Source organism: Giraffa tippelskirchi, chromosome 2, assembly GCF_054371585.1.
Source record: "Giraffa tippelskirchi isolate mGirTip1 chromosome 2, T2T-mGirTip1v1.2.pri, whole genome shotgun sequence".
Classification (NCBI taxonomy): Eukaryota; Metazoa; Chordata; class Mammalia; order Artiodactyla; family Giraffidae; genus Giraffa; species Giraffa tippelskirchi.
In genome coordinates, this window is record NC_137276.1 from 118,941,987 (window position 1) to 118,967,191 (window position 25,205).

The window sequence follows — 25,205 nt, forward strand, 5'->3', positions numbered from 1 at the left end:
CAACCTTCCTGACTTCAGATTATACCACAAAGCTACAGTCATCAAGACAGTCATCAAGTCAGTATGGCACAAAAACAGAAATATAGACCAATGGAACAAGATAGAAAGCCCAAAAGTAAACCCATGCACCTATAGGCACCTTATTTTTGACAAAAGAGGCAAGAATATACAATGGGGCAAAGACAGACTCTTCAATAAATGGTGCTGGGGAAACTGGACAGCTACATGTAAAAGAATGAAATTAGAACATTTGCTAACACCATACACAAAGATGAACTCAAAATAATGTAAGACCAGAAACTATAAAACTCTTAGTGGAAAACATAGGCAGAGCACTTGATGACATAAATTAAAGCAAGATCCTCTATGACTGACCTCCTAGAGTAATGGAAATAAAAACAGAAGCAAACAATTGGGACCTGATTAAACTTAAAAGCTTTTGCACAGCAAAGAAAACTCTAAGCAAGGTGAAAAGACAGCCCTCAGAATGAGAGAAAATAATAGCAACTGAAACAACTGACAAAGGATTAATTTCCAAATATACAAGCAGCTCATACAACTCAATGCCAGAAAAACAAACAACCCCATTAAAAAGTGGGAAAAAGACCTAAACGGACATTTCTCCAAAGAAGACATACACATGGCTAACAAACACATGAAAAGATGCTCAACATCGCTCATTATTAGAGAAACGAAAATCAAAACTGCAATGTGATATCACCTCACCCTGGTCAGCATGGCCATCATCAAAATGTCTACAAACAATAAATGCTGGAGAGGGTGTGGAGAAAAGGGAGTGCTCCTGCACTGTTGGTGGGAAGGAAAATTGATGCAGCCACTATGGAAGACAGCATGGAGATTCCTTAAAAAACTAGAAATAAAACCACCGTATGACCCAGCAATCCCACTCCTAGGCATATACCCTGAGGAAACCAAAATTGAAAAAAACACATTTATCCCATTGTTCACTGCAGCACTATTTACAATAACTAGAACATGGAAGCAACCTAGATGTCCATTGACAGGTGAATGGATATAGAAGTTGTGGTACATCTATATGATGGAATATTACTCAGCCATAAAAAGGAATGCATTTGAGTCAGTTCTGATGAGGTGGATGAACCTAGAACCTATTATACAGAGTGAAGTGAGTCAGAAAGATTAAGATAAATATCATGTTCTAACACATGTGTATGGAATCTGGAAGAATGGTACTGAAGAACTTATTTACAGGGAAGCAGTGGAGAAACAGACAGAGAGAATAGACTTACGGACATGGGGAGAGGGGAGGACAGGGTGAGATGTATGGAAAGAGTAACATAGAAGCTTACATTACCATATTTAAAATAGATAGCCAACGGGAATTTGCTGTATGGCTCAGGAAGCTCAAAACAGGGGCTCTGTATCAACCTAGAGGGGTGGGATGGGGAGGGAGATGGGAGGGAGGTTCAAAAGGGAGGGGATATATGTATACCTATGGCTGATTCATGTTGAGATTTGACAGAAAACAACAAAATTCTGTAAAGGAATTATCCTTCAATAAAAATTTTTTTTAAAAAAGAGAAGGTGAAGGGAGAGGAAGGAAAAAACAATAATCCTTCAAATTCTATTGTTATAGCACACATTTTTAAAGTAGCTTGGCTTCTTCTTGTAAAATATGTCTTGTAGAAAAATTTGAAACTGCATATAAACAAAAAAAATAGAAGTCATCATGAATTGTACTACCCAGTATTAAAAATAGTTGGCATTTTATTGCATTGAAAACTTTTCATCTCTTACTTTTAAACTTTTTATTATGGAAAATTTCAGGCTTAAGGCAGAAATAGAAAGCAGTGATATGTATCAGACCTGAAGCAATTACCAGTGTTCTGCTGTGCTCTGACAGTTTCTTAAGCTCCAGACTATAACTTGCACTTCTCATTTTCTCAGTCTATATCCTATTGTGAGTTTATTTTTACCCCCAGGTCATTGAAAATTATTTTATAAAAACATAATGTGTAATGTTGTGCCTTATTTCATGTTATGTGCATGCATGCTAAGTTGCTTCAATTGTGTCTGACTCTTTGTGACTCCATGAATTGTAACCGACCAGGCTCTCTGTCCATGGGATTCTCCAGGCAAGAATACTAGAGTGGGTTGCCATGCCCTCCTCCAGGGGATCTTCCCAACCCAGGGATTGAACCCACGTCTCTTATGTCTCCTGCATTGGCAGATGGGTTCTTTACCACTAGCACCATGTGGGAAGCCCATTTCATGGTATGGTTGGCATTAAATTTAAAAAACAGGTTATCACCCAGATGTGATCCTGGTAACATTTTGACTATTGATGACAGTGTGTTTACAGCGAATACAGGAGCCAGCTTCCTGCTACCTTTCTCGAAGCATCCTTATTAAAGGCAAAGGTGATAACCTTCAGTTGTGGCTTGGCAGACAGGATCCTGTGCATGCCCTGTGGTTAGCTCAGCTGTGTCCCCACCCACCTGTTCCCTGCGGATCTGAGAGCTGGGCTTCTGCCTGGCATCTGGGGTCCAGGTGTCACTCTAGGCTTGTGTTTTGCAGCCTTACATAGTTACAAGAATTCCTTTCTATTCCCACAATAGCTGGTTCTTGGAAGTAAATTTTACTAGAGGGTTGAGCAGGTCATCCACCTCCATATGCCTATGGAATTAGAAAGTTGAAGCTTTGGCTTAAGAGGAGAAAATTCGCAGTGAAGACAGACCTTTGTAACCACAGATCTCAAATGGGAGAAGCAGAGGTTTCTTCGGCCCTCTCACCTGTTGACACCCCAGGGCACCTGGTTCTGTTGTCACCTGATGGGAGAAAGAGGGAGGTACACTACACAATAGGGTCCCTTCTGGTGGATTTCTTTTTCTGCTGCAATAATGACCTGCCTGCGTTAATAATACTTACTGAGGGCTACTCGCTATTGTTTATTTCAGGCACTGTTGCTCTGTGCTGATGACTTAACGCTGATATCATCATCATTCATGAAGCATTTTTGGCCAATTGCTTGCCTAAGTTATGGCATCAAGACTGTCCTGGACTTTTATGTTCACTGTAGCAGTTCAGTTCCTTGGTCACTGAGTGCCCACTGTTTTGCAAGCACTGCTCTAAGCTCTGGATGCAGGTACAGATGTCATCACACTACGCAAAATCTGCGATGGTCAAGCCAGGATGTTTGGGCTGGGTCAGTGAATGCTGTCCATTTCACAGTGAAAATGAGAAGGGACACTGATGACCTCGGTTATCAGGAAGTGGCAGTCCACGTGCCTTATGCAGGTTCAGGACGAGAAATGATAAATGCTAGTGACCCTCAGGTCCCCTTCTCGGCTGTAAGTCAGCAGTCCCATGAGATGTCCATATGTCTCCTCAGCATTCCTGCACGTGTCTGAGATGTCTCAGCCTCCAGGGAGGCTGATCACAGAGCCTAGAGGCTAGCAGGTGTTGACCACCCAATAAGATAAACATCTGAGGAAAGAGAGAGGTGGGGAAGGAAAGGGGTCAGGACAGAGCTGAGGAACTGGGCACACGGTGGCTGGCTGGAGGCGCCCAGCACACCTCAGTCCTTGTTGGCCACTATCAATCCATCTGACGCCCTCTCGTAGAGATCAGAGGTGGCTTTGGTATTTAGAACCACTGCTTCCTTCATCAATGCAGAAATGGCAGCCTTCTTATTTTTCAAAGAAGCCTTGCTAAAAAAAAAATATGTAAGGGGGTGATGGGATGAGTGGCTGGGTCTGTATAGATTGTGGATAGAATAGTCTTCAGAAGGAGCTGGTTGTTATCTAAAGCCATCCTTTAGTGCAAAACAGTGAGACACAAAATGACTGTAAATAGTTAGGCTTCCTGGACAAAACCTCGGTGATGTGGGGACTGCAGTTGCCAAGAGATCAGGGTTCCCGTGGAAGACTTGGGGTGCCTGAGCGTGGGTTTGTGAATTCTCCCTGTCACTGCTCAGCTCCCAAGGTCTTGCCTCCTTGTTCTGTCCGTGAGTCAGTGTGGTGTCTGTGATGTTTATGGGACATCACCTCTGTTGATTTCATGCAGGAGGTAGAGGGAAGAGAGCCGATCTGAGTGGTATGGTTAGTAAGAAATAAACGAAGTGAGCATGTAATTCAGGGTCAAGATCACAGAGCGTGGTCTCGAGGACTTAGGTTTGAATCCTGACTCACCTGCTCCACCCTGATCCCCAGGAAGATATGACCTCCCAGCCTCAGTGTTCTCATCTGTGAAGTGGAGGAAGCGATCCCACGTGGACATCGAGTCTTGCTGCCCAATGGAGATTAAGGAGATTTTTAACTCCCTAATAATTAGAAAAGTGATTGGAATCAAAAAGCCCAGAGGAATAATGTCAGTAAGCATATGGTGAATTATTCAGGCCACACAGAACCCAAGCGTGTCAGGCAGTGTGATAGGAAGGGAAAGGTCACTATGTCCTGCCGTCTGGCCGCCTGTCTTTGCTCCCTCACTTTGACGAATGACCTTGGCAGGCTCATTCATCTTGCAGAGACCTGACCCAGATGCACAAATGTTAAATAGCTTGTGCTCTGTGCCTAGACATGCGGTTGGTCATTGGCGAGCTGGGGTAAGATAACCACAGAGAGGAGCCACTTGGCTGGATGCACTGAGATGCTGACTGTCAGGCTTTGCTTGTGGGAGTGATGATGCGTCTAACCACCTGCTTGTGCGGGTGGGTTGTCATTGGTTCTGCATGGGCCGTGCCATCTGACATGGAAGGATAACGTGAAGATTGAAGGAGTCTCATGGACCAGGTCTTGTTTATAGTTTGACAGGTGAGAAATCTAGTATCAGAACAGTCTGTGTGGTCACCATCAACTTCAGCTGACCCAGTGAGGCTGAGATGGGCTCCGAGCAAGGGGAATTGTCACCTCCTCACCTGGTTCCCACCACCTGTACCTTCTGCCATGGAACTGGGATTCCTGATGGGGATGGGGAGGGCTGTGTGTGTGTGAGTTTCTGTTCTGTGCTTTCATGTACCTTGCATTTAAACCTCACAGCAGCCCCATAGGAACATATGATTTGATCTTAAGGATGGGTAGGACTTTGCCAGTTGGAGGGAATGTAGGAGGCATTACAGAGCCTTGATTCAGCCAGTATTTATGTGTTTCTTTTTTAATTATTTTAATTGGAGGATAATTACTTTACAATATTGTGGTGGTTTTTGCCATACATTGACATGAATCACCCAGGGTACACATGTGTTCCCCCATCCTGAGACCCCTCCCACATCCCTCCCCACCCCATCCTTCTGGGATGTCCCAGAGAACTGGCTTTGAGTGCTCTGCTTCATGCATCAAGCTTGGCGCTGGTCATCTATTTTACATATGGTAATGTACATGTTTTAATGCTATTCTCTCAAATCATCCCATCCTCACCTTCTCCCACATAGTCCAAAAGTCTGTTCTTTACATCTGTGTCTCTTTGCTGCCTTGCATATAGAGTCAATACTGTTTTCCTAAAGTTCATATATATGCATTAATATACTGTATTGGTATTTTTCTTTCTGACTTACTTCACTTTGTATAACCGGCTCCAGTTTCATCCACCTCATTAGAACTGACTCAAATGCATTCTTTTTTATAGCTGAGTAATGTTCCTTTGTGTATGTGTACCACAACTTCCTTTTCTATCCATCTGCCAGTGGACATCTAGGCTGCTTCCATGTCCTAGCTATTGTAAATGGTGCTGCAATAAATATTGGGGTACATGTGTCTCTTTCAGTTCTGGTTTCCGTGGTGAATATGCCCAGCAGTGGTATTGCTGGATCGTATGGCAGTTCTATTTCCAGTTTTTTAAGTAATCTCCACACTGCTCTCCATAGTGATTGTACCAGTTTGCATTCCTACCAACAGTGTAAGAGGGTTCCCTTTTCTCCACATCCTCTTCAGTATTTATTGTTTGTAGACTTTTTGATGGCAGCCTTTCTGACCAATGTGAGATGATACCTCACTGTGGTTTTAATTTGCAATTCTCTAATACTGAATGATGTTGAACATCTTTTCATGTGTTTATTAGCCTCTATCTCCCTCCTCCCTTTTCTCTTCTCTATGTAACACCATATTTTGTTTGTTTTTTAGATTTTTTTTTTGGTGTGGACCATTTTTAAAATCTTTATTGGATTTGTTACAATATTGCTTCTGTTTCATGTTTTAGTTTTTTGGCTTCTAGGCATGTGGGATTTTAGCTCCCTGGCCAGAGATGGAACCTACACCCCCTGCATTAGAAGGCAAAGTCTTAACCACTGGACCCCCAGGGAAGTCCCAGCTAGTATTTATTTTGTACTCACCACCTACCAGACCCTGTGTTGGGTACTAGAGATTTAAGAATGCCCAGCCTGTACCTCAGAAGGGGAACTTACAGGTAGAATAAATCAGTGGCCTGCTGAGACTTGGCCTTGATCTCTTTCCTCCACATCATGCTACACTCCCCCCCACCTGACCTCCCAAAGGCCTGTGACTCCTAAGCCTGCATCCCCTGCAGATTTTTTCTGACCCTTGTGGGAGGAGGCAAGGACATGACTCAAGACGGAGGGCAGGCAGTAGATTCTCAGCTTATTTCAGCCTAGAATTTCCAAGTGGAATGAAATTACATTTTCATCATCTGACCTATGTGAAAGCAAATTTTTTCATAATGCCTATAATTTGGGGTAATATACTGAAATCAGTTGGAAATTTGAGTTTCCTTCAAATTGTGTCATCAACTGTAATAATGATAATTCTCATTATCTTCAAATGATAGGAACTGGCATTCACTGGCCACTTAGTTTGTGCCAAGCATTGTCTTAGCATCTTTTTCTGCATTAGCAAATTTAATCCTCACAACAAATCTAGTAGGTTATGCATTTTAAAAGTGAAGAAAGTCAAGCACAGATGGGTTATTTTTTTCTGTCTCCTAAACTCACGTAGTTAGAAAGTGGTAGAGATAAGATTTGAACCCAGTCAGTCTGGGGAATCTGTCCTGTCTTCTTTTAGGTCTGGCTGGAGATAAATTTAAGAATAGAGAAGTGCTTTATGTAATCACTTATATGTGGAATCTAAAAATACAACAGAACAAATTAGTGAATATGACAGTAAAGAAATAGACTTGCAGATATAGAGAAGAAACTAGTGGTTACCAGTAAGGAGATGGGGGGGGTGGCAATATAGGGATAGAAGATTAAGAGGTATAAACTACTATGTATGAAATAAATAAGTTATAAGGATGTATAGTACAACACAGGGAATGTAGCCAATATTTTTAAATAACTATAAATGGAGTATAACCTTTAAAAATTGTGAATCGCTATGTTGTAAAACCTGAAACTTAAGTAATATTGTACATTAACTATACCTCAGTTTTAAAAAAGAATATTTATTACCTCACTCTAGATATTGAAATTGACAAAAGTCAAGAAAATGTAACATGCAAAGTAACATTTTAAAATAAAATTTTATTTTATTTAAAAACCATATCATTTAAAACAACATAAATTTAAAAAACATATCCTTTAAAATAATGTAAATTTTCTTACTGTAGCCTTTGGAAAAATGCTGTTCTGAGAATTTTGTCATTCCCATATTTTTTATATTAATTTTTTTTCTTTTGTTAATGTATAGTCATTATAGATGATCCTGGGTATTTTGCATATCTTACCTGGCAGGATGGTAACTCTCCTGGTGGAGAGTATAGTTTTTAAAAAAATTTTATTAGAGTATAGTTGATTTATAGTATTGTGTTAATTTCTGCTTTACAGCAAAGTGACTCAGTTATACACACATATTCTTTTCCATTATGACTTATCACAGGATATTGAATATAGTTCCCTGTGCTATATAGTAGGATCTTGTTGTTTGTCCATCCTATATATAATAGCTTACATCTTCTAATCCTAAACTCCAAGTCCATCCCTCCCTCACACACCCCTTCTTGGCAACTACAAGTCTGTTCTCTATGTTTGTGAGTCTGTTTTTGTTCCATAGATATGTTCATTTGTATCTATTTTAGATTCCACATATAAGTGATATCATATGGCATTTGTCTTTCTTTTCTGACTGACTTCACTTGGTATGATAATCTCTAGGTCCATCCATGTTGCTGCAAATGACATTATTTCATTCTTTTTTGTGGCTGAGTAATATTCCATTGTGTATATATGCCACATTTTTATCCATTCATCTGTCAGTGGACCCATAGCTTACTTCCACCTCTTGGCTATTTTAATAGTGCTGCTGTGAACACTGGGGTGCTCATACCTTTTTGAATTAGAGTTTCCATCTTTTCTGGATATATACCCAGGAGTGGGATTACTGGATCATATGGTAGTTCTAATTTTACTTTTTTCAAGGAACCTCCATACTATTCTCCATAGTGGCTGCACTAATTTACATTCCCAACAACAGTGTAAGAGGTCTGTTTTCATGGAGAGCATATATTGATATCCAACACTTTGGGAGAAATTTGGTCTTGGAAAATCAAGCTATGGGTCTCCAGCACTAGGGCTAAGATTGGTATACCGTTAATGAAAAGAAATAATACCCTGAATTTTTGTTACAGTAATTATATTCAATAAAGTTGCTGTGAATACTGAGTCACTGAATACTGAACTAAGTTCCCAGGTAAAATATAAGATTAGGGTCCTGAGAGCCTCTGGCCACATTTTGATATATCCATCAATACATAACCTGGTTTTGTGTGTGTTTCTCTTATTTAATGCATATATAACCTTATTTAATGCATATCATTTATTCATTAACACTGAGCTCATAGCTAACAACCCTGTATCTCATGCCTGAGTAAAGCTTATCTACCACGTTTTTTTCCCCATAAGGCACATCACAGCCTTTTGTACTTTAGTTCAGTTCAGTTGCTCAGTCATGTCCGACTCTGTGACCCTATGGACTGCAGCATGCCAGGCCTCCCTGTCCATCACCAACTCCTGGAGCTTACTCAAACTCATGTCCATCGAGTTGGTGATACCTTCCACCCATCTAATCCTCTGACATCCCCTTCTCCTCCTGCCCTCAATCTTTCCCAGCATCAGGATCTTTTCCAATGAGTCAGTTCTTTGCATCAGGTGGCCAAAGTATTGGAGCTTCAGCTTCAGCATCAGTCCTTCCAATGAATATTCAGGACTGATTTCCTTTAGGATTGACTGGTTTGATCTCCTTGCAGTTCAAGGGACTTTCAAGAGTCTTCTCCAACACCACAGTTCAAAACACCAGACACCTCTTCAGCATCATTCTGGGAGCCATTTTGAACAGCAAAATCACCATCAAAAAACACAAACATTTGAAAAATGTGGTACCCAATAGTAGATCACTAAGAGAACGCCCGAGAAACAAGAAAGTGGAGGGTCCTCTTTTTCATCCACAGCTGGGAACGTGAACCTTGGATGATTCAATCTTTCACCCTCTGCATGTGGGTGCCCACCAATGACCCTAAAACCTGTAGGTATTGATCTGGAGGTTACATATACATTTTTAGTAAGTAGGGAAATTCACAAATATATAATCTGCAAATAATGAGGATGGAATCTATTTTAATGCAGTATTTTACAGAATTAAATGTTAGTGTTAGTCGCTCAATCATGTCCAACTCTGCAACCCCATGGAGTGTAGCCCACCAGGCTCCTCTGCCCTTGAGATTCTCCAGGCAATACTGGATTGGGTTGCCATTTCCTTCTTCCATTTTAAAGAATTAGACTTAGTGCCCCAAAATCCAGGGTGAATAAAATAGAAAAATTTAGGTCAAAAGAGGATTAGTTTAAATGAGTTTTCTTCTTACCCAGACTCCCATGTGTCTCACGTGGCCCCTGCTTACTCTGTTCCTGACCATCTCCAGGGTCCCTGCCAGGCCCTCCGAAATGCCCAGGCTATCTTGATCATGTCCCCAACCCTCATCCTGCTTTGAGTTTGTTTATGCCTAAAGAACCATGATAGGGTCACCTCTGAGGGTGTCTGAATAATTTACCATGCCTCCCGGACCCTCATAAATGTGAAAAATCTTGCTAAAAATCATTACAGGTGTTAATTGATATTCCCTTGATGTAAATTGAGATGCACTGGGATGTGAGGTCATCTTACTTAGCCTGAGCACTTGGTTCTGATCATCTCTACCCAGAGGTATTGGTGCTTCCTGCTGAATGAACCCAAACTCAGCACATCCTTGGGAGCACATTTAATCTGATGATAAAGCCTATGTCCTTACCCCCACCCATGGACCTGCCAGTTTCCTGCTTGACCCACATCCTCTACAGCCCTGTTTTGTGCACCCTCACCTACAAGCCCCAGTTGCTTGCCAGGGATGCTGTTTTCCCTCTGAGCTCAGAGTTTTCCCCCCTACATTCATTCTGCTTGACTGTCTTTGGTGATGGTTTAGTCGCTAAGTCATTTCTGACTCTTGCGACCCCATGGACTGTAGCCTGCCAGTCTCCTCTGTCCATGGGATTCTCCAGCCAGGAAAACTGGAGTGGGTTGCCATTTCCTTCTCCAGGGGATCTTCCCGACCCAGGGATCAAACCTGGGTCTCCTGCATTGCAGGCAGACTCTTTACTGAGAGTCTGGCTGTCTTTACCATTATGTGTGTGTGTAAATATATACTTATTTACTTATTTATGGCTCTGCTGAGTCTTTGTTGCTGCACATTGTCTTTCTCTAGTTGTGATGCATGGGATTCTCATTGAGGTGACTTCTCTCGTAGCAGAGCACAAGCTCTATGGTGTTCAGGCTTCAGTAGTTGCAGCTTGCGGGCTGGTAGTTGCGGTTCCTGGGCTCTAGAGCACAGGCTCAATACTTGTGGTTCACAGGCTTAGGTGCTCTGCAGCATGTGGGATCTTCCCGGATCAGGAATCGAACCCATGTCTCCAGCATTGGCGAGTGGATTCTTTACCACTGATCCGCCAGGGAAGGAAGCCCTGTCTTGACCTTTTTATTTTGAAATAATTAAAGATGGCCAGGAAGATGCAGAAAAACATCTTGTACACCCTTTGTTCAGTATACCGTGTCGGGAACATCATGCATAACTGTGGTACAGTATCACAACCAGGAAATGGACATTGGTACCATCCACAGACCTTAATTAGATCTCAGCAGTTTTACATATACTTGTGTGTGTGTGTGTGTGTGTGTGTGTGTGTGTGTGTATTTGTGAATGCTCAGAAATGCAATTGCCGGATTCTGTGGCAAATATATTTTCCGGAGTGGCTGTATCATTTTATATGCCCAGTATCAATGTGCAAGTGATCAGATTTCTTGGCATTCTCAATAGCATTTGGTGTTGTCACCTTTTTATTTTTAATAGATGTTCTAATAGGTATTTAGTAATACTCATCATGGTTTTCCTTTGCATTTCCCTAATGACAAATGTTGAACATCTTATGTGCTTAGTAGCCATTCAGATATCCTCTTTGATGATGTATGTTCATCTCTTTTTTCCATTTTCTAAATGGATTGTTTTCTTTCTTTTTGTTTACCTGTTCAGTTTGAGAGCTCTTTCTATACTCTAGACATGAGTCCATTGTCAGTTACCCACACTCATTTTTATTGACAGCTGATTATGAGCAAGGCATCGACCCAGAACCTGGGAATTCAGTGATGAACAGATGTCTTTGTTCTGCCCACAGAAAGCTTCTACTCTCATGAGGAGGGAGACATTAACAACTGTTTACACGTTAGGGATTTTTAGCCATGGTCATGAGGACCATGACCCAGAACTGTGGTGCCTGAGAACAAGGAGTGGCTAGACAGATGTCACCTAACCTGGGGGTCAGGGAGTCCCGGAGCTGAACCAAGATCTGGAGGAGGAGGAAGTGTCCTGGAACAGCTGTGAGTAGGGTAGGTGGGGGCGGGGTTTCCTGCAGCCATCCACGTGGCTCTACGTGCACCCTACAGTGCTCTTTCTGGGAGCTGATTTTTAGTCTTTGATTAGGAAATGCATACACGGCAGTAAAGAAACCCCAGAACTATGTCTTCCTTCACCTCTTGAGATTAGCTCTCTCTCCCCACTCTCTGTCTGTAACTTCTCAGCCATCAGAAAGTACATTGCAAATTTTTCCCCATCATGAAGCTTGTTATATTAAGATAAAAAATTTGACAACAGCCTGATTAAGCCAAAAGAGCTACTATTTGTTCCTCTTGTGACCTGATCTTGATTGAACTTGGGAGTAAGTGCCCTAGTACAAGGGTAAAGGGATCATTTCATTTAGAACATAACTGTATTTATAAATATTATAGTAGCCCTCATGCACTTTAATGTTGGAAACTTGAGTAATTTTACCAAACATCTAGAATCTAATTCTGTCCAGTACCTCCTTAGAAGTATAGTGAGCTTCAAGAGTATAAAATGTGAAGCTCTTTGACTTTGATGCATGATATTTCTTAACTTATCCCGTAAGGCTTGCTCACGAAGTGTTCTCTCTTTTTTGTCTCTATGGTTGCTGACTTCATATTTCCCTTGTTAGCAATCCTTGCCAGCTAGCTCCTCGAGAAACCACTTCATCAACAGGATTTAAGAGAGTCTGGATTCAATATACATAGTTTCAAAAATGAAAACCCCACTGGTTCCCTCACAGCCATAAGCAATATATAGGGCCCGTTTCTCTCAATTGGAATTTTTGTTGCTAAGTCATGTCCGACTCTTTTCGACCCCATGGACTGCAGCATGGCAGGCTTCCCTGTCCTTCACTGCCTCCTGGAGTTTGCTCCAACTCATGTCCACTGAGTTGGTGATGCCATCCAACCATCTCATCCTCTGCCGTCCCCTTCTCCTCCTGCCCTCAATCGTTCCCAGCATCAGGGTCTTTTCCAATGAGTTGGCTCTTCATATCAGGTGGCCAAAGTATTGGAGCTTCAGCTTCAGTATCAGTCCTTCCAATGAATATTCAGGGTAGATTTCCTTTAGGGTTGACTTGTTTGATTTTCTTGAGTTAAAGGGACTCTCAAGAGTCTTCTGTTGCACCACAATTTGGTGCAATTTGAAAGCATCAGTTCTTTGGTGACAGCCTTCTTTATGGTCCAACTCTCATATCTGTACATGACTACTGGAAAAACCATAGCTTTGACTATATGGGCCTTTGTCAGCAAAATGACGTCTCTGCTTTTTAATACACTGTCTAGGTTTGAAATTTTAGAAGCAAATGAAAGAGTCCCAGAGATAGAATATCTAAGCATGTGTGGATTTCCTGTAGATTTGGAGACAGTGCTTCTTGAGCTGAAATCAGACCACATCGTAGCCCGACACAAGGACACAGTACAGGCAGACTTTGGAGGTACTGTGAGTTGGGTCTCAGACCATCTCAATAAAATGAACCTTGCAATAAAGTGAGTCACAGGAATTTTTGGTTTCCTAATGCATATAAATTTAAGTTTACACTCTACTATTGTCTATTAAGTGTACAGTAGCATTATGTCTAAAAAAGTACATGCTTTAATTAAAAATACTTTATTGCTAAAAAATGCTGTCTCCTGACAATGTAGGGTTGCCACAAACCTTCAATTTGTATAAAATAATACCTGTAAAATGCAACAAGTTGAAGTGCAGTAAAAGGAGATATGTCTGTAGAATCATCACTGTGACAGAAAGTTAAGGAAAGGGGATGCCCACACTCGAGATGCTTGACTCGCCCCTCACTGTTGCCCCAGTGCAGCCTGCACTGTCCCCCTGCTCGCTTTGCTCTGGCTCTTCCCCCTTCACATGGTCATCAAGAGAAATCAGATCAAGAGCAGGTCCCAGGTGCTTGGTGGCTGGACAGTGTGATTTTTCCTGAGGTTGGGAGGTTCAGATTGCTCCATGACTCTCTCTCTCTTGAGCAGGTACACCTTGGGCATTTCTCTGGGTCTCTGCTGCTTCTCTGTAGAATTGGGAAGAAACCCAAGAAGAGCAACCTGTGTTTTGAAAAGTGTACAATGCACTGAAAGACTGCTAGTGACGCTGGTGCTCCTGGTATGAGGCCCACTCAAAGGCGCTTGAGAGATAGGAAGAACTGCTCTGAATTCATCCAGCCGCTTTCCGAGCACATCAGTAAGGCCCCCCAATGACATGTGACATCATGTCTTCTGATTTCAGAGGAGCCTCCCCCGCTGAGAAACAATAACATTTACCAAACATCACACAAAATGCTTTACAGAGGAAAAATCAACCCAATGAGGCTTTTCATGCACTGTCTCTCTCTTTGTGCTCCATGCTGATTCTTTTTGTCATGTCAGTTAAATGTTACATTAATCATGCACTCACTTTTGCTTCTCTCTGGTCGTCCCACCATGATTGAATTTGTCTTGGAAGAATCAACCACTTCCAAACATAGACATATGGAAGATTGATAAGTCTGTATTTTCATAATACTTCATGTGGGTGTGCAGTGCTTTTGAGACCCACAGAGTTTTTCCTCCACCTTGCCCTCCTTACAATCGCTGGTACATCATGTAAGTTAATTGGAGTGTGTGTGTTCAGCACAGCCCTTCAGCAATCTGCCATTTTGTAGACATTCTGGGGGTGCTTTATTAGGACCTTTTAAATGACTGTGTTGGGTAATTCTCTAAGCTAAAATCATGCATAAAAGTATGAGGCAGAGAATATTGAAAGCACAGCCACTCCTCCATCTATGTGTGGGCAGAGACCCAGAACTGTGCTTGGAGAAAACCTCTGCCTGCAGGAACACTTACAGAGGCGAATGGACTTCTAATCAGACAAATGTTCACAGTTTGCCTTCTAAGTATCTTCCATGTCAGTATAGCAGAGTGGTTGAAACTCTGAGCAGTGGAGCCATGCTGTGTGGGTTACAATTCTGTTTTTACTGTTTCCTAAATGGATAACCTTGGGCAAGTCACTAATGATCTGTACGCCTTAGTCTCCTGGTCTGAAAACGGGTCATATGATAACACTTTCCTCATTGGGTTGTGGGGATAGTTGTTGTTTTTCAGTCGCTCAGTTGTGTCCGACTCTTTGTGACCCCATGGACTGCAGCACGCCAGGCTTGGTGTCCTCTGACATACACTGACCCCAGCTTCTGAGGAAGATGTGGTCTTGGAGACAATCCTGTGTGCTAGAATTAATCCTCTTGCAACAAAAAAGAGGCAGGGAAATTCAAAAGTAGACTCTTCTCATGACTACAGATAAAAACCTACTAAAAACTTCAAATCATATCTTTATCCTGCTATAAATTCTACCCAAACTGTAGCTCTTCTTTCATGTCTGTGTGTGTACACATGCCTCTGTGTCAATGACAATGTGTTGTCATTGTTCAGTCAATCAGTCGTGTCTGACTCTTTGTGACCCCATGGACTGCAACACACCAGGCCTCCCTGTCCATCACCATCTCCAGAGCTTGCTCAGACTCATGTCCATTGAGTCTGTGATGCCATCTAACCAGCTCAACCTCTGTCGTGCCCTTCTCCTCTGCCTTCAATCTTTCCCAGCATCAGGGTCTTTTCAAAGGAGTCAGCTCTTCACATCAGGTGGCCAAAGTATTGGAGTTTCACTTCAGCATCAGTCCTTCCAATGACTATTCAGGACTGATTTCCTTTAGGATGGACTGGTTGGATCTCCTTGAAGTCCAAGGGACTCTCAAGAGTCTTCTCCAACACCACAGTTCAAAAGCATCAATTCTTCGGCGCTCAGCTTTCTTTATACTCCAACTCTCACATCCATATATGACTACTGGAAAAACCATAGCCTTGACTAGAGGGACCTTTGTTGGCAAAATAATGTCTCTGCTTTTTAATATGCTGTCTAGGTTGGTCATAACTTTCCTTCCAAGGAGTAAGTGTCTTTTAATTTCATGGCTGCAGTCACCATCTGCAGTGATTTTGGAGCCCAGAAAAATAAAGTCAGCCACTGTTTCCACTGTTTCGCCATCCATTTGCCATGAAGTGATGGGACTGGAGGCCATGATCTTCGTTTTCCGAATGTTGAGCTTTAAGCCAACTTTTTCACTCTCCTCTTTCACTTTCATCAAGAGGCTCTTTAGTTCTTCTTCACTTTCTCCCATAAGGGTGGTGTCATCTGCATATCTGAGGTTATTGATATTTCTCCTGGCAGTCTTGATTCCAGCTTGTGTTTCTTCCATCCCAGCATTTCTCATGATGTACTCGGCATATAAGTTAAATAAGCAGGGTGACAACACACAGCCTCGACGTACCCCTTTTCCTATTTGGAACCAGTCTGTTGTTTCATGTCCAGTTCTAACTGTTGCTTCCTGACCTGCATACAGGTTTCTCAAGAGGCAGGTCAGGTGGTCTGGTATTCCCATCTCTTTCAGAATTTTCCACAGTTTATTGTAATCCACACAGTCAAAGGCTTTGGCATAGTCAATAAAGTAGAAATAGATGTTTTTCTGGAACTCTTGCATTTTCGATGATCCAGCAAATGTTAGCAATTTGATCTCTGGTTCCTCTGCCTTTTCTAAAACCAGCTTGAACATCTGGAAGTTCACGGTTCATGTATTGCTGAAGCCTGGCTTGGAGAATTTTGAGCATTACTTTACTAGTGTGTGAGATGAGTGCAATTGTGCAGTAGTTTGAGCATTCTTTGGCATTGCCTTTCTTTGGGATTGGGATGAAAACTGACCTTTTCCAGTCCTGTGGCCATTGCTGAGTTTTCCATATTTGCTGGCATATTGAGTACATCACTTTCACAGCATTATCTTTCAGGATTTGAAATAGCTCAACTGGAATTCCATCACCTCCACTAGCTTTGTTCTTAGTGATGCTTCCTAAGGCCCTCTTGACTTCACATTCCAGGATGTCTGGCTCTAGGTGAGTGATCACACCATCGTGATTATCTGGGTCGTGAAGATCTTTTTTGTACAGTTCTTCTGTGTATTCTTGCCACCTCTTCTTAATATCTTCTGCTTCTGTTAGGTCCATATCATTTCTGTCCTTTATTGAGTCCATCTTTGCATGAAATGTTCCCTTGGTATCTCTAATTTTCTTGAAGAGATGTCTGCTGCTGCTGCTGCTGCTGCTGCTGCTGCTGCTAAGTCGCTTCAGTCGTGTCCCACTCTGTGTGACCCCATAGACGGCAGCCCACCAGGCTCCGCCGTCCCTGGGATTCTCCAGGCAAGAATACTGGAGTGGGTTGCCATTTCCTTCTCCAGTGCATGAAAGGGAAAAGTGAAAGCGAAGTCGCTCAGTCGTGTCCGACTCTCAGCGACCCCACAGACGGCAGCCTACCAGGCTCCTCCATCCATGGGATTTTCCAGGCAAGAGTACTGGAGTGGGGTGCCATTGCCTTCTCCAGAAGAGATGTCTAGTCTTTCCTATTCTATTGTTTTCCTCAATTTCTTTGCAGTGATCTCTGAGGAAGGCTTTCTTACCTCTCCTTGCTATTCTTTGGAACTCTGCATTCAAATGGGTATATCTTTCCTTTTCTCCTTTGCTTTTCGCTTCTCTTCTTTTCACACCTATTTGTAAGGCCTCCTCAGACAGCCATTTTGCTTTTTTGCAATTCTTTTTCTTGGGGATGGTCTTGATCCCTGCCTCCTGTAAAATGTCACGAACCTCCGTCCATAGTTCATCAGGCTCTCTGTCTATCAGATCTAGTCCCTTAAATCTATTTGTCACTTCCACTGTATAATCATAAGGGATTTGATTTAGGTCATACCTGAATGGTCTAGTGGTTTTCCCCACTTTCTTCAATTTAAGTCTGAATTTGGCAATAAGGAGTTCATGATCTGAGCCACAGTCAGCTCCCGGTCTTGTTTTTGCTGCTGTGTAGAGAGCTTCTCCATCTTTAGCTGCAAAGAATATAATCAATCTGATTTCGATGTTGACCTCTGGTGATGTCCATATGTAGAGTGTTCTCTTGTGTTGTTGGTAGAGGATGTTTGCTATGACCAGTGCGTTCTCTTGGCAAAACTCTATTAGCCTTTGCCCTGCTTCATTCTGTATTCCCAAGGCAAAATTTGCTTTTTACTCCAGGTATTTCTAGACTTCCTACTTTTGTATTCCTTAAAGTTTGTGGTTGAAAAGTTCTAATGGTTCCTTCCTTGTTTTTTGTCTATGTATTACTAACTGAATTCACAGTCTCCCACAGACATGAAAACTTCCCCTTAATGGGTTCAGACATCTGGAGCATCTCTGTTTTACTTTCTTTCTTGCAGACTTCTCTTCCAGAGTCCTTGTTTTGTACCAGCCTGGATTTATTACTCTCCAGGCTTCTTGGAATTCTCCATATCATCATCATCACCTTTCTATATTGGATCCCGTGTTTTCTTGGCTCATTTCCGCCCCCCCTTCTTTGTTTTCTTCCTTATTTTGTTGAACCATGTCCTTTAGTAAGCTTCTTGAGAAATCATATAAGATTGATATAATTTTTGTGAATTTGCCTTTGCGTGAACCTCTAGTTGACTAAAAGCTTTGCTGAGGATAAAATTCTAGGTAGCAAAGCATTTGCTGTCTGAATTTTGAAGGCATTTTCTATTGTGTTCTAGTTGGATTGCAGTGTTGCTAATAGGATGTCTGAGAGTATTCTGCTGAATTTTGAAGGCATTTTCTATTGTGTTCTAGTTGGATTGCAGTGTTGCTAATAGGATGTCTGAGAGTATTCTGACACCCCTATGCTTTGATTTTTTTTTTTATTGAAGTATAGTTGATTTACAGTGTGTTGGTTTAAGTGCATAGCAAAGTGATTCAGCTATACACACATACATACATATGTATATACTCCATACTTTGATTTTGATCTACCTTGTCTTTCTGGAAGCTTTTGAGGTATTACTTTTATCTCTTATTCTTTGACGCCTTACAATAATATGCCTTAGTTGTAAGATTTTTAAGAATAATTTTTGCTGGTCACCTGGTGGAATCTTTCAGCCTAGAAACTTACGTTCTTTCATATTTGGGACATCTCTTAATAGTATTTCTTTGATAACTTCTCCTTTAATTTTCTCTCTTTTCACCTTTTGAGCCACCTTAACTCAGCTGTTGGACCTCCTGGATTAAATTTATAATCCAATCTTTTAATGTTTATCTCATTTTCTGAATATGTATCTTTTATGGAGATTTCTCCAAATTTGTCTTTTAACTTTTTTATTAATTTCTTTTCTTCTGATACCACATTTTAATTTTAAAGAGCTCCTTTATAATGTTGCTTCAGTTTCTTCCCATTTCTCAAAGTGTTGAAGATTTGTAGTTGTAGAAATAGTTTTTCAGTTTTAATAGTTTTATAATAGTTTTAATCGATGCTTCCTACATCGATCCTATTTCTTCTAAACGCCTTTCTTTGTTGGTTTCACTTGATTCCTGTCTTTTATGTCAGAATATTTCCTCTCATGCCTGGTGATTTTTGCTGTCCATTCATATTTAAGACAGAGGTACAGAAAGGCTGTATGGGTGCTTCAAGTGCAAGGGTCATATTTTTTCAGTGGTGAATTTCATTTTAGAAGCAAATAAGTACACTGCACGTACCCTTCCTTTGAGAATTGTGTGTGTGCGTGCATACTCAGTTGATAAGTCATGTCTGACCCTTTGTGACTTCATGGACTGTAGCCCGCCAGGCTCCTTCCTCCATGGGATTTTCCAGTCAAGAATACTGCAGTGGGTAGCCATTTCTTTCTCCAGGAAATCTTCCTGACCCAGGAGTCTAATCCATGTCTCCTGCATTGGCAGGTGGATTTGTTACCAGCTAAGTCACCTGGGAAGCCGCCTTTAGAAGTGCTCAGTGCTAATAAAGATGGAGCTCTTCAGAGGTCCTCTCATTTAAACATAGCTGCTCCCCAGCTTACTCCCTGCACAGACTTTGTTTGGTCTGCTGAGTCAATTGCCATTTATCCATCTGCTGTTCTGCTTCTAAAATTATGTGGCTGTCCCCTGACTGTTACGCATTTCTTTCCTATTCTCTCTGTGCTTGTGGACTTTTGCCTTCATTATACTGTTACTATTATTTAAGTGTGATTCCCAGAGACACTGAGGTTAAACAGGGATTTACTCTGCCACATCTTATCAGAAGTCTCCTCTTAAAATCCAAAGAATTTCAGCTCTGCTCATTGTCTGATAGTCACAGCAGGGCTGTCGAGTTGACTGGAGGCAGGGGGTGTGGTGGTCTAGAGCAGTGGTCTCCAAGGGTGGAAATCATACTGGTAGCATTAGGAAGATATTAGAATTCCCGTTTATATTTTTTTTGAAAAAAAGTTTTTAACATTTGTTTTATTTATTTATTTGGCTGCACTGGGTCTCAGTTGTAGCGTGTCTGTCAGATCTTTGATCGTCATTGTGGCACGTGGAATCTTTGGCTGTAGCATGTGGACTCTTATTACTTGAGGCATATGGGATCTAGTTCCCTGCACCAGGGATCGAACCTGGGACCCCTGCCTTGGGAGCTCAGTGTCTTAGCTACTGGACCACCAGTAAATAATGTTTGGTACAGGAATCCATCTTGGACAATTCAGTTATGCAGCTGTTCTTACAAGAGTCTGGGCACGTGGGTGCCATGGCAGGGTTGGGGATTGTGGGAGCAGTCTTAGGAAACAGGGCATGTGGGGTCGGGCTGGGGCAACAGAGAGAAGACAAGGAAGGAAAGTGAGAGGGTGGCTTGTATGGGCTCCTGTGGAAGCGCTGAGAATACTTCCTATGTCATTGCTTCCCGTGCTGTAGAGGCATTTGCTCACTGATACATTTTGTCATTCAAACACATTTGACATGACTGTGCCTTGTCTGCTGCATCCTTTGCTATTCACATGGGGAGTTCTTTGCTCATCAAAGCCTGCCACTAACTTCAAAGGAAAGACAAAGAAAGTCCAAAGGATACAATTGATCCTATCACCCAACTCGAGTGAGTACAGCTTGATCCGTCTTTCTGGAGCAGACTCAGCCTTGGAAGAGGAAGAAATGTGTTGAACTGGAAGTTCTTCCAATTTTAACCTTGTGAGGAACTTGCTTTGAAGCCCCAACTCACTACAGGTCATGGGTGTATTATAATAGGTTGACCTAAAGTCTCTTAAATCTGAAAGGCATCCTTTGTCAGGGTATGGATTTTTCCCCTGCAAGTAGCTATTCTTATTTAATCATAGAGATTGAGGGCTAAGAGGGAGGGCTTTCCAGATGGCTCAGTGGTAAAGAATCTGCCTGCAGTGTAGGAGACCTGAGTTTGATCCCTGGGCCAGAAAGATCCTCTGGAGGAGGAAACGGCAACCCTCTTCAGTATTTTTGCCTAGAAAGTCCCATGGACAGAGCAGCATGGCTGGATACAGTCCGTCAGGTCACAGAAGAGTCAGACATGACTTAACAGTTGGACAATGACAACAAGAAGCTCTTTGAGAGGTTCTCTGCTTTAACACCCTCACTTTACAAGTAAGGAAACAAAGACCCAGGCCACTAAATGACTCATCTAGGATCACATGGCTCAGTGCCAGGTAGAGTCTAGACCAGAGCCAGTCTTTTGAAATCTGATCCAGTGTTCATTCTCAAAAACACACAGCTCCTGGAAAGCTCTGCTCCTGGGCCTCGAATCTGCATGGAGTTCATGTGCACTGGGGATTCTGCCTCTGTTCTCAGCTTAGCTGATACCTGGGGAATGATGAGTGGTTCTGCGGAAAACCATGGCCCCTAATTGTACCTCTCAGGAAGTACAAATGACTCAGCTGCCCAACCGGCTGCCTGCTGAAATGAATCAGAGTGAAGCATTTGGAGCATTTTCATTGTGTGAAAAGACTGTCAGTTGCCTGGTTACCAGAGTGACAAATACAAAGTAATTGTACTTCTCTGTGGCTGTGGGAGGAGGGTATTTAATTGTCACCATGAATTTGGAGAAGTGGAGTAAAAGGCCACATCCCTGATAGATGAAAAACATTTGCTACTTTCGGTGGTTTGTCTTGCCACGGTATCAGCCACCTGTCCACAACACCATGCAGAAACAGGGCTAGGTGAGGGACAGGTCAGTGGAGAAGTTAGTAGTAACGCTATTCATAATGGTAATAGATGAACTTTGACAGGCCTCACTATGGACCAATACTTTGGCCACTGGATGTGAAGAGCCAAATCACGGGAAAAGACCCTGACGCTGGGAAAGATTGAAGGCAAAAGGCGAAGGGTGGCAGAGGATGAGACAGACAGTATCACCAACTCAGTGAACATGAATCTGAGCAAACTCTGGGAGGTAGTGAAGGACAGGGAAGCCTGGTGTGCTACAGTCCATGGGGTCACAAAGAGTTGGACATGACTTAGCAATTGAACAACTACAACACTATGGACCAGGCCTGGTGCCAAGTCCCTGACCTTTGAAACTTCATAAGAGCATTTTGATGCATGTATTCTTAGAATCTGCATTTCACAGATGAGGAAACGGAGGATGACGAAGGTTATCAAAGGTGGCAGACATCAGAAGCAGTAAGAATTTATATTTAGGTTGATGTAATTCCGAGTGTAAACTTTTAACTACAATACCATTCAGCATCTCTATAAATATAGCAGAATGTGGTATGTATTAGTTACTCCTAGTGGGCCTGTGGACCATTTTCTGAGACCACTTGACATTGGTTAAATTGTGATCCAGACAGAAGCAATCTGCCTTACTCCTTCCTGGCTTGCATTTGAAGAGCCTGCTCAGCCCCAGGGGGAATTCATCAGGCTTCTTCAGCCTTCTTTCTCCTCTTTCTGTGATGCAGGCAAGTATTATGACTGGGGAGGCTTTCCAGCATAAATTTAAAAGTATCCCATGGGAACCAAGTGACTGGACTGTAGTCCAGGCTCAACCATTAACCCCCATGTGACTTTAGAAAAGGCAGTTCTCTGGGCCTCAATTTCTTTACCTCTAAAATGGAAGATTTTCAAAGAGGTGATTTCTAAGCTTCTTCTAGCTCTGAGAAACATCCTCCCAGTATAGAAGTGTGTCAGAACTAACAGGAAGTATGCAGGCTCTGCAGACAGCTCACCTTGGTCTGAGTCCCTGCACTTTTCAGTTTCTAATTGTGTGCTCTTGTGCAGATTTCTCAATTTCTACAAACCTCAGGTGTCACATTTGTAAGAATAGAGTGGCCTACCTCGTAGAGTCATTGGGAGGATTAATTAAACAAGCTAATATGCATAGCACAGTGCCAGCCATACAGTAACTGTCCAGTAAATATTAGGCATTTTCACCATCATCATCACCATTATCATCACCAGTACCATCATTATCATCACCAGCACCATCACCATCATTATTGTCATCATTATCACATTTCCATTTATCATCACCATCATCATTGTCATCATTATCACCATCATCATCACCACTATCAGTATCATCATCATCACTAATCATTATCATTGTTGTCATCACTATCATCATCACTCATGGATGATGTGGAATAAAAATAGTCTAGAACTCAATACTAAAAATATATTAAAACATTTTCATACACACTTTTTTTTTTCTACAGGATAGAGCCAGATGCAAAGGTTAGTGTAGTAAGGATTTGCAACTAATATTTCTGAGTGATAATAGAGGATGATTTGATGAGAAAGAGACGGAGGGAGAGTCAGGCAGTGAGTAACAGCAGGATTGAAAGCTGTGGGAATAGGAACCAGGAGCCCCTGATAAGAAGGATGCAGCTGTGCCTGGCTGGAGCAGCAGCCTGCGTATACATGAGTGCCATTTATTTGAGATGAAATGCCCTGACCCTCCACTTGGGTGAAGACTGATTGCTGATCTTTGAAGAGGAAGCTACTTTGATCTCTGATAAAGCCAGCCAGCCAGTCATCATCTGAGTCACTTTTAAATACTTTCTGATGCGCTAACAATGGAGGCTTTTTTTAGACAAGTCTCAGGGTACCAACACCAGAAGAAAGAGGAAGGTAAAGGCTCCCTGCTGATCTCTTATAAGTAGCATATGTTTAACGGGAAGCAGCTGATCATGCCATTGCTCACACGCTTGCCAGCCTCAGAGTCCAGAAGTGAGGGGAGGGGCCTCGTCTGTGACCACATCCCTCCCCTAGCAAGGAGGCAGGGCTGGGGTGCAGGAGTTACTGCTGGCAGATGGGACCTTGCCTCTGCTTACATCCAACATCTGCAGCCTCTTGGGAAAGCCCCATCATTGCATATTTTTCTAGCATGTCTTTTTTGGGCACATTAGGAATAGCACAGCTTGAGAGAAGAGGAAGGTGAACAAAGTTTTCCTTATCTGGACTCTATTCTGGCCTGTACAGAGTTTTAGCTAACTAGAATTGAATTGTCTTCACCTGTGGGCATTTGATTGTCATCTTTTAACAGACAGAACATTTTATCAGTGTTACACATGCTGTTCTAATGTTCAGAGCATCAAGTGTGAATTTGGAATGATAGTTCAGCTGAGAAACAGTGAGCTAAGACAGGTCCTCTGAGGGTATGAGGAATCAGTGGGCTCCCTGGGGCACTCACACTAGTTATCAACACGTTCCCTCTCTGGCATGTGCTGCCACAGGAATTTGTTGGCTTGTGAGGTGAGGTGAATATCTCAGTGCCCTGAACTGTGTTCATCCACATTCAGGGTGTCTGAGGACACTCCTTTCTACAGTGATTAATTCAGATTCACCATTATTGGGACCCCTTGCTGAGTGGCACTTCTCTGCATCCTCTCATCTGATACTGACAGCAGGCAGGTAATCCCATACTCTTTTAATAAGGTGAACAAATGGAAGCTTGACTTTGTTAAGAAACTTGCCAAAACTTGGTTAATGGGTAGAATGAGATGTGACTTCATATGGGGTCACACTGCAATCCAGGCTCATATGTCTAAGCTCTCCTGCCTTTATGGGAGTGGTTCTGCTCCTCTGGGTCATGATTATTCCTAATTTTGGGGGGCTACAGGATTTTGTTCAGTGATAGCTTGTAAATGTTAGGCATCCAGAGAACAAGATTCACACTTATGTTCAGTTACTTAGTTTCTCAGGGATGTCTGTTCCTCGGGAAGCCCCCAGACTTCATATACAGAACCAGGGCATGTTTTTCATCACTTTCCATTTTAACTACTGGGGAAGGACATGATTCCATCCTACATAAAGCAGTCTGTTTGCAGCAAAGCTCTGTTAAGCCTTTGCTGTGAACGAAGTGCTGACTGAGGCTCACTACATCAGTAAGAAAACAGCAGAGGAAGATAAATTCCTCCCAGGCTAAATGAATGGGTTGCTACCCTCTCTCCTGACTGCTGCACAGGTATGCTTTTTGCTAAAACTTGCGTCCTTGCGGTGCCTCTTTTGATATGTGGGACCCCCTCCCCCCACTACCCTTTTTTTGTTTCTGTAATAAAAGATGTCCCT

General features: G+C 42.3%; 1 protein-coding gene across 1 annotated transcript in view; it reads left to right on the plus strand.

Moving 5' to 3' along the window:
* Window positions 1-25,205, plus strand: part of SLC35F3 (solute carrier family 35 member F3) — a 409,744-nt gene that overhangs the window by 83,626 nt on the left and 300,913 nt on the right. The gene's annotated exons all lie outside the window — the stretch shown is intronic.